This window comes from Bombus pascuorum, chromosome 5, assembly GCF_905332965.1.
Source record: "Bombus pascuorum chromosome 5, iyBomPasc1.1, whole genome shotgun sequence".
Classification (NCBI taxonomy): domain Eukaryota; kingdom Metazoa; phylum Arthropoda; class Insecta; order Hymenoptera; family Apidae; genus Bombus; species Bombus pascuorum.
This window is the reverse complement of record NC_083492.1, coordinates 3,980,346-3,990,989: the sequence shown is the minus strand read 5'-3', so window position 1 is coordinate 3,990,989 and position 10,644 is coordinate 3,980,346. Positions and strand designations below refer to the sequence as shown.

The 10,644-nt window shown below is 35.6% G+C and overlaps 1 protein-coding gene across 7 annotated transcripts in view; it reads left to right on the top strand.

Moving 5' to 3' along the window:
* The first annotated feature begins 721 nt into the window (after positions 1-721).
* LOC132906612 (chitin synthase chs-2) overlaps positions 722-10,644 on the top strand; it is a 33,988-nt gene continuing 24,065 nt past the window's right edge. For 3 of the 7 annotated variants that reach the window (XM_060958932.1, XM_060958931.1, XM_060958929.1), the window contains exon 1: positions 728-1,706. The gene's annotated coding sequence lies outside the window, so the exon portion shown is untranslated. Of the gene's footprint in view, positions 1,707-10,644 lie in introns of all 7 variants that reach the window. The other 4 variants (XM_060958934.1, XM_060958928.1, XM_060958930.1 and 1 more) reach the window with 3 other exon arrangements.

The window sequence follows — 10,644 nt, the reverse complement described above, 5'->3', positions numbered from 1 at the left end:
CTCAACACTATACTTATGACATCTTTGTATAATTTAAAGAAAACAAACAAACATGCAATATACATAATTAATATTTAAAATTAAAAGTTCCAAGTCAGGAAAGACTATTCGCTGACTATATCGTATCGTTTTCTTAAATATCTTCGATCAAGCCATCTATTCAGACAGAACGGATATCCGCGAATCTTCGCAAGATGTCCAAATACGACCTTCTGGATAAATGCAACGCTCGGAAACAGCGAAGGTGTTTAGTTCGGGTCGAGTGCAATTTAAGCGGACGCATTCGTTGCACGCACAATTAATTACGCGGCCGTAACTGATATCGCAATATGCAAATTCATCGAGATTATTGCTAAACGTTCGATCGTACCGTTAAAGAAAAATTCATCGTAAAAGCGACGTATCTCAATCGGATTACAGGGCATTTCCTTATCAAATTATTCCTCGGAGGGGCCACTTTTTAAAATTTCTATTTTTCTTTGTTAACATAAATTAGAAATTTTCTATCGTTAGTTGGAACTAAATTAATCAATTCGCGCATACTAGAACGGATGAAGGTATCAGAGATCGATCAAATATCTGATAACGATAACGTCTTCAGCCGATGATAGTGAGTGACGTAAACTCAAGGACGTTGATAGAGCAATCGAATTGGCTATTCGAATAGTTTCAGTCATTTCGATATTCTATATTAACGCGTTTCTCGAACGTCATAGTCGTAATTTCGCAAGAACGTTCTCATGACACGAACCTCGACACCGTGTGTTTCTAACTCTTTATAGAACAACCGAGCCAAGGTGAGAAGCAAAAGTACTGTCCTGATGAACTATCAAATCCTGGATCGAATCACCAAACGTCATAACTTCCGATTGTAATTAGCAAAAATTTAAAAATATTGTAATTAGCAAGAAATTATCGCAAGGAAGCTTCGTACTCGGAAAGAAATCCTGATTCTCGAGGATTCTCTTCCGGTTCTTCGATATCTTCGATATATTTCTTGATATCGTGGAATTTCGCAATGAGCCTGAATTCCAAGCGATAGATCGACCGTTGTTACACGTGTCTCCAAGCATCGGTCAACCGGGTTTGACATAAAAAATCGTCGAAGGGGCAGCGGGTCTGGGATTTGCGAGACGAAGAAGGGGCGACGGAGAGGAGGCTTTGAAAAATCGTGAGAGGAAGGAAAGAGAGAAAGAGAGACTCGCTCTCTAGCCTCGTGTATGCCGTGAAAGTTATAGCGAAGAGAGGCAAGCAAGGGGGGATTCTGAATCGCTTCTGGTACCTCTGGTAGATCGTGGCTAAGCCAGTCGCTCGCTTGCCGCTCACCTAAACGGCTTTCACCTGGGCGATTACGAAGATCCTTGGTCGTCGACCGCCTTCGAACGATCGTGTTCAACGGACAACCGTTCTCTCAATCTGCGCGGATGTACACGAAAATCCCGTGGTTCCGTGGCCGGTGATCGGTGATCGACCCAACAGTCGACATGTCTTCTGGATGGTGAATGGTGTATTTTCTTTGTAGAAATAGTGTCTTTGTACGATCAAGAGGAAACGAGGGATTTTGTTGTTCGCCAGCAAGTTAGAGAGCCTGTCAAAAGCATCGTTGACGATCGGCTGACGGCTTTGGACCGCTGATCCCGTTGGACGAATCGGTCTGATCGGTTTCTGTTTCGACTGCAAGTGGAGGTTTCACTTTCGTCTAGCAGGTACGTGGTTTTCTGTGCTTGTGTTTTCATCGACGATGCGACGCGGAGAAAGTGCGGTATTGCCGTGTTCTCGAGACGAATCGCGCGGTACAACGTGATCTTCGATGCGCGAATATTATTATTTTTATTTTTATCGTCGTATTTAGTCTTGTTGTATCGCGTATGCGGTTGCGTTTCGTTTCCATTGGACGCGCGGGACCAGGTGAATTCCAATCGGTTCGAAATCGTGGTCCCGTGGCCAGAGTACGTGACCCGTTTCTTTCTTTCTGGGGAACGTTTCTCTGCCGCGACTGTTGACTTTCTATTGTACATCGAAGCCACGAGGTTTCGTAATTTCGTGAATGATCCGATCGCTTCCGACCGTCTTACCAACCGATGACAGCTGTTTTACTTGGAATCACGGGATTACTGAACCGCTTGGCATTGCGTTTGACGCTTTATGGTTGTTGGTACAAGGCGATGAACCCTGACGAACCGGATGAATTATGGAAATGCTTGTTATCTGCAGTGTCAACTTACATTGATTTCGTCGGGTTACATCAAATTACGTTTGGTTTGTTTAAAGTCTCTTTACGGGAGATGTATGGTTCACCTATGAATATACATCTAAATTCTCTTTCATCTTTTCTTCCATTTCTATTATACTATCTATTTATAGTTCTACATAGTTTTATAACTCTTTCGCTTCTTCCATCAATTCACTGGTTTGATGGCATTAATTAATCGTTGTCTTTACCAAAGAGATGCAGAATGATAATTTTCTATAAAATATCCATAATATGAATTATGGATTTATTTGTTATTACATCAGTTGTATTTAATGTTTAACGTTAGCTTCGTGGTAACAGATTTGTAATTTTGTTTGTTTGTTAATTATTGTATTATAATTATTCGTAGAATATTTGTTACGAACCTCTGTTGTTATTTACCTCTATCGTTAAATTTTGTCAGATCAAATTCTATTTTTTATTACGTATGAGTTTATCTTTAAATATGTAAATGTCACTGAAGAATTTTCAAATTCTAGTAGCGTAGAACTTCATAGAAAAATGATAGAAGAATTTATTTCTGGATAACAAAAATTCCTTCCTAGGAAATATGTGGTTTCTCCACTAACCATTTAGCATGTAACACCTGATGTGCAAGTTTGCGGCTTGTCGGAAGTTCGAGTTTCAATCGAATCGAATCAAATTTCAATTTCAGCAGATAAATGAGACTTAAATTTTACCAGAAAATCGATCTTCTCATTGTAATTAGGCAACTCATAGCAGTTCCTAGTCACTTGTCACGATATTGTGATAAATGTGACAAGCGTCGCGTGTCTCGTTTGTCATCGCATTAGAAAACGCGGCAAAATTTTTCATCATCGAGACAGAACGGAAAATATTCTGCGAAATATTACAATTTTATTAAGTACGCAAATTTTTCTGTCACTTACGTGAAATTTAAAAGAGTCATAGTACACGGAATACATAGGATACGCAAATATACATAAGATAGAATGTTATATGTACAGTATTGGGTAATTGGGAAAAATCCTTGTTTAAATTCCATTTTCTCGATTGTACTTAGCAAGGTATTAATTTGTATAAATATTCATAATCTATTTATAACTAAGCAGCAATTTGAATTGTGCTATTTCTAAAAATGGTCCAATTTAATGTACAAGTTTCTAAATTGATAAATATAATTTAATAATAATTCTAATAATTATTAAATTTAGGAAAATAAGGGAACAGGTTATTCGTGTTGGCCGTCGCGTACGGTTCCGCTGTCTAATTATGAGAATGCGTGATTTCCATATCAGTACTAGCGATTGAGATTTCATTGATCATTTTGCAAGACAACACGCTAACATATAACGGTATTGCAAAAGAGCGACGAGGGCGTGAGGTGGAAATTAGATATTTATAGGACGGTCTGACGTGTTGCCGATGTCGTCTTTCTCTCTCTTTCCTACTGTTTTTACTTTCGTTGATTATTCTCCTTTTTTTCTTCGTTTCGAGATACTAATTTGTCGAGGATCGAAGAGATCGTTTAGAAAGTATGGTGCGCTTCTTGTTCGACTCTTTAATCGCGGTGCGTTGCGTGATCGATGTTATATGTTTTCGATTACATGTTGCATAATTGGTAAGAAAGTGGTTCCCTTCGAGTTTCCGTTGATAGAATGGTTTAAATAGGAATACATACTTCTATGTAAATTATTTGTATCAAACAACAGTTTCTAATTTACTAATTTCTTTCCGATGTTTTTCTGTTTTCAATTCGCTTCAACTTATTTTTAATTTATTTGCAAAGTACAGTGTTCCCAAGTTTCGTTACGTAGGATTTTCCGTACTAAACTCGCATATCGATTAAATGTCAAATTTATAAGATGAATATCAACGAAATCTGATAATACGTTGATATTGGATCGAGACGCTATTATAATCGACATTAATCAAGATTCGAGTAATTATTAAATAATTTGAGAGGCTACTTTATCTTGATACGCCTCTTTGTATCTCAGGATATTCTATAAAATGGTCGATCAAATAATGGATTACGTATCCTGTAATGATACATCGTCGTCATAAGTATCTTTATCGACCTAATATCTGTGTAATATCTAAATTTTTACATCGAAAACCGGAGAGTACTCTTTACACGCTTGTACAATGTTCAATTAACGAGTTGTAGTGTGTCGTTTGAACAGGTGAATCTTTGATTGTAGATATGTACTTTAAAGATAGATTGGAACAGTAAAAAATGAAAAGTAAGTCAACGAAAACATCAAGTTAATCCATAAATTCGTACCACAAGTTAATTTTAATCCGTCCGTAAGTTATTTTTTAGTTACAAAGAATTACATTTGTTTTCTATAATACTGTAGAATTTAGAAATTAGGTATCCCTATATCCATATCTTGAAAGTTTTATTTTCTTTGTTTATTACTCAATGGTCGTACTTTATCAATATACCATTGTACTGCTACCAAACGATTCATTTATAAGGTCTGTCAATCCGTAGGTTTCTGACCGAAGCGAAAAACTACGATCAACTAGTCCTCTTCCCCTTATAGTTAAATAGTACCTAAACAGATACTGTTTAATGAATCTATTTAATAAACTGAATTCTTACTATCTCGATTATAGCGTTTTAATGTGATCCTTGTACAATTTTCACCCATTACGTGTTTTCAAGAAGTTAAACAAAAATTATTCCAGCACCTGTAGACTTACCAGATATTCCAAGTAATAACATTTCTGAACCGCGTGATGAAAAATGATTCAGTTCCTCGAATTTAGAAAAATGTCTTATCTTCCGATGAAAAAGTTTTCCTTTGTAATAAAATTCGCTATTATCTGTCTTGAATCATCGAGGAACAATAAGCCACGATGTTCTGATCTTTGTAGCTTCTAAATCGTAAATCCGTACGCAACTGTTTTTTACAACAGTCATCGATTAGAAATGGGATCCGTCAAAGAGAAAAAAATCATGCGATTGTTATCAATATGTTCGCGATAGACGAGTTTAATGTTTACTTGTAATAAAAATGATTTTCCTTTTAATACTCTTCTAAGGTCGATCAATACAGACATTGACCCATATATGTGCAAATAACATTATGATGATCGTTATCGGTTTTATTATCTCTTACATGTCCACTAGATGTGGCAACTGGAATTGCGCAAACAGACCGGATTAAAGATTGAAAGAACGATAATCGATAAAGATAATGCAGTTTGCAATTAAATGCAATTGTAAAATCTATTTCAATTTTCATCGTTCTAATTAAAATCTGTTGCAATTAATAGATTCGAAAAGATATGATATTACAGCTATGATAGAAATAAATTAATGACAGGAAGTGATTTAGTAAATACACGTACAAATACTAGTTAATATTATCGATAGTCCAGCATATTTTAATTTGTAATTCTTGTCACAAAGTTTACGTTACAATTCCTTGAATGTCGTAGTAACGGAAAATAAAATACGACAAAGAAAATGATAATAATGCAACGTTATCGAGATTAAGAAATTATTGTTAAACTCGCACATAGTAGATTTCAGTGTGACTTATATTTTAGAATCGCATTGCCTCTCGTCATTGAGGTTTATTAGTTCCTGCGCTATCAAGGTAACTATTTTCTTGAAATTATGTCGAATTACATCGAATTATTCGAATGAAATACGATTCTTTTACATATTTTCGAAAGATTTCAATATACAAGCCATATCGATCGATACGATGCAACTTTGAAAGTTGCTTCGATCAAACGTTCACTGCAATATCATATATCAGGGAACATTATTATCTTTCTGTCACTCGTTCAAGAATCTTATTTTTCTTTTTCGTTATTCCAAGAAAATAAGCTAGTTCGAATAAGTAGAAATAATCCGTAGTAATTGAACAGAGAAATCTAATTTAGATAAATATCAAATATTTGATCGGAATATACATTCACAAGTGTATTAATACAGAAGTGCATTGATAAAATATATTTATTCCGCTACCTTACAATAATTAATAACGCAATTTTACACGTTATTTGATCATAAGAAAGCAATTCCAAATCCTACACTTTTATTTACTTAACATTACATTAATCTGCGATTTGTCTTTAAATTATATTTTAATAATACATATAAAGAAATGCATTTATATAGATACATATAGGTGAAGAGAAGATTCTTTCTCGCGATTAAACAACTAAGTGCATACATAGTATTTGACGTGCAATCCAATAATAGATTACGCTGTTATTAGTGTTGCATCGAATTAGTATTCACTCATCTGACTATCTTCTCACAGCGAGTTTCGAAATTGTTGCGACGCTGTTAATGTCAAAGACAGACGAACGTAAGATGCTTAAATTATTATTTTCAAAATGTTGAAATTTTGTCTAATTATATAACGATTTACAAGTCCATCCAAAAGATATTACATTATGAATATTATGGTAGAATTTCCTTCGACATATATTAATCTGTCATTAATTCAATATTCAAATATTAATTTAATTAATCAATTATATGCATATATACCTACTATTTAAACGCATATCCCTTCTATCATGTTGGTATGAAATTGATGTAATTCATAAACGAAACGATATGTACTTAAAAAGCAGAGAAACGATAAAGTTACAACAATGTGCAACTTTGAGAATGTTCTCATTCTGAAGTATGCATGTACTTGCAGTACGAGGCAAAATACATTTATGGAGGCATTTACGTCCAGCCTAACATATGAAAGAATTTAGCGGTACGAAAAGTATACGATTACTCTTAGAATATTCCGTGAGACAAATCCCTAGTTGTGCTCGTATAATTTATCGTTGTTCGTTGTTAAAATAATCGTTCTAGCATTTAGCGAACGAAACATACTTTTGTTCAAGCTCTATTTCCTTATTAACGTCGATAAAAATTTGTATTTTTACGCACAAACATCCGCAGTGTAATTATCACCTTTCTCTCTACTTCCTGGGCATCGAAGCGGCTATTAAGGGCGCATTTTTCATTTTCCCGCGATTGTAAATCCCACCATTCATCAGAAACGTGCAATATCCACAGCGTAGTAATCATTGTAATTTTTACTAAGTGAAAAAAATCTTCGCCTAAGCTCCGTTGTCTTAACAATCTTCGTATAAGTTCGAATTTGCTTACATATCTATACTTTCTACGTTTCTCTGTAATCCAGTCGTTCAAATTCCACACCATCTATCAAGAACACGCCACGACCTCGGCAGATTCACTCAGACACGATGTAATATTTCTCCCGCGTTGAGTTTTTCCTGCGGCAAACTTTCGAAGAGCTCGCGTGTAGTATTAAGAAAGCGATCGAAGATGACAAAGTCAAGTGAATCACACGCGTCGCGTGGGAATCACGCGTTGCGCCTAGAGACACAGTAACCCATCGGCGACACTAGGATATAAAAGAGGAAGCGGGTTGCCGGATACGCGGGAAAACTGTTGATTCACAAAGAATTTACAGCGAGGGGAACCGGTTAATCGTCGTTCGCGTCTTTGTACGTGTTCTATCCGTGTAATCGATTCGAAATATCCTCCACTGCAAGGTCATTCCTTTCTCCCTAGGCTCGCGTTCTTCTGCGAAAGTGTCTCCCTTTTCTTAATCCCGTGATTCATTCGCGCTCGTTACCGTTTTCGTAAATTCCTCCTCGATTCGAATCATCGATCGTTTCCCCTCGTCTCCTTTTCATTATTCTGCGAAACGAAAGGTGCAAGAGTTGCGGGATCCGTTTGTTTGCTGAAAAATGAATCCATGTGTCAGTTCTTTTGGCTTGTCTCTAGACAAGATGAATTTTAAAGTGATTTGTTTTAGGATTAGCCTGTTTTAGAGATAGTCATTAAGAGACAGCTTATTAAGGAAATCTGAGTTTTTAATATAATTGTTGTTATATGTAAATAATCTACGGAGATCAGTTTTTAAGTGTTTATTGTTTAAGATACGTTCTTTTCCTTGAACCATATGGAGGCATCTAGATAGCAGTTGTAGTAATATAGCGATAGCTTTTATCAAATTTTTGCCAAAATTATCAACATCTTTGGGAAATAGTGTTTCTTCTGCAGGTATTAATTAAACGAAAAGAATAGTCTAATCATTGTTATCAGGTCTAATCGCTAGAATGGGAATGGTGATCGAAATATGTTTTATGGTAGCAATAAAATTTCTGTTGAATCAATAACTTCTTCGGTATAAGCCATTCAAGTTTACTTTTGTCATTCGGTTGCAACTCGAGGATCAATATGTTAGCCACCATGATCACCGGATTTAACTCAGATTTTTTATTGTATGGTATTATTTAAATTTAAATTATTCAAGAAATACGTATTCATATTATGTATATTTTCATATTTTTTATAACGGTAACTCAAATAGCCTTGTTCAATTTTATGAAACATCCTGTAGTCTGTCACGCGTATGGAACCACGTTCCACGCAGTCGATTCGATCGGTAGATGTAGCGCGACATTTGGATCTCTGTCATCGGTGTCACGGCTACAAGGAAGCGTTACCGTTATCTCCTTCTGTCGAATAATCGAGTGACTCGTGTTAGTATGCGCGATTCAATCGACTGAAAATATACGGCGTCCAGTGAAGAAAATTTTCCACCTAATCAAGCTTTTATGTACAAACGATCACGTCTAGTCGATTATGAAAGAGAAACTATTAGAGAAATTATTAGATGTTTTAGCAAAAGAAGAATTGGAGCAGAGAAGTAAAATGTATAATATTAAGTTGTTATATCGAAGTTGCTATGGGATAAGAATGGAAACTAGGACGTTCGTGTTAACAGCAAAACGAAACAGTTAAGTGAACGTTTTTGGAGAAATCGCTGAAAATAGTAGCGTCCGACATTTAAAATTTTTTCATCGACGCGGTATGTAATCGGTAGAAAGTAGTACGTTTGATTTTGTACTTTTTTCATTTCCAAGGGAGATCGCAAATTGCGTATTTCTACAAAGCTTCGGTGTGTTCGTTAAAAATTTAAACTTCAAAAACGCTTACTCGTCCTTAATATCTATAAGAAGACGAACAAGCTTTTGATCAGATATTTTGTACCAAAATATTTAAATCTCTAACAATACAGTCTTATAAATCTGTGAAACTTTTACGAAATAAAACTACATATGACTTAAAATTAAAAAATAGACAAACTAAGTGATAAAATAAATTAAACAAAAATCACAAATTGCTAATTTTCATGGTAATTCTAGTACCTGTTAAAAATCATATTAACTCAACTTCCATTTACTACTATTACCGCAATCATATCCGTACACCTTGTACGCTTCCATAACGTTCCCTTCTACGCAACGCACACATGTACGATCCAAAAAAGGAAATACCGTGACCGGATAGCATTCGAAGTTAACAGTCGAGAAGACGGAAAGTTCGCGCATATAAAAGTAATCGTAGGTATACGGTATACACGTTTGTTGAATTCCTCGTTAAATGCAGAGACAAGTGGTCGCGAGAGCCAAGCGAAGTTGGCTGGACCGCGACAAGGGTTAAAGCATCGAGGGGAAGGCGAACAATTCCATGGTGGACAATGACTCATAGGACAACGGCCTTAAGACGACGAAAAGTGGTAGCCTAGGGAGTAGAGACACGCGCTATAACCATGCATAACCTCACGATGTTTCTATGGTCGTACTCGCTTGACGTTTATGCATGCGAGCATAACTTATGATCGGAATAAAATACAAGAAGAATAGACTATATACGAAGCCTGATAAGCTTCACGCAGACATTCCATCGTATTTTTTCATGTTTCTTGCGAGACTCTTAATGGTACCAACGTCTCGCTGGTTCAAACACGATTTCTTTCACAATACTTCGATATCGAATCGAAGGAAAATTTTAAGGACATAAGGAAGCCGTTAACTTCGATTGGGTATTTCGAAGCTTTTATTTTTAACCTTCGACTTGCTTCGTATTTTTGACAGATTCTTTGTCTCGTAAAATTGTTGCGCTCAAAATTGAAGGAGCTGTACGTAACAAAGATGATCCGTGTCAAATTTTTAGGCTTCTCGAATAATGACGTATTATAACAGTTAGAAAATAGAACGACAACGTGATGTCAATGTTGTACAAAATCTCCTGTATCTTGGTTTATTGCCGAACGAAGATTCTTCCTATTTAAAAGCTTTATATTAATTTTTAAAAATAAATATACCTAAGAAATAGAATTTTCGTTGAGAATGTTTGAGAATGTCGAATTATTAAAAGATGTAATTTTAGTATACAATATATTAATAGAAAAATATCTGATATTCTGGAGGAACTCTTGCCTTCGATATTGAACTGTTGGTGGATGAAGCTTCACTGGAAATCTTCAGACTGAAGTTCTATTTTCTGTAGAGTAATTTCTATTTTCTATAGAGGACGTAGAATCGTTCTATTTTATTCGTTGTGTAACGATTCGGTT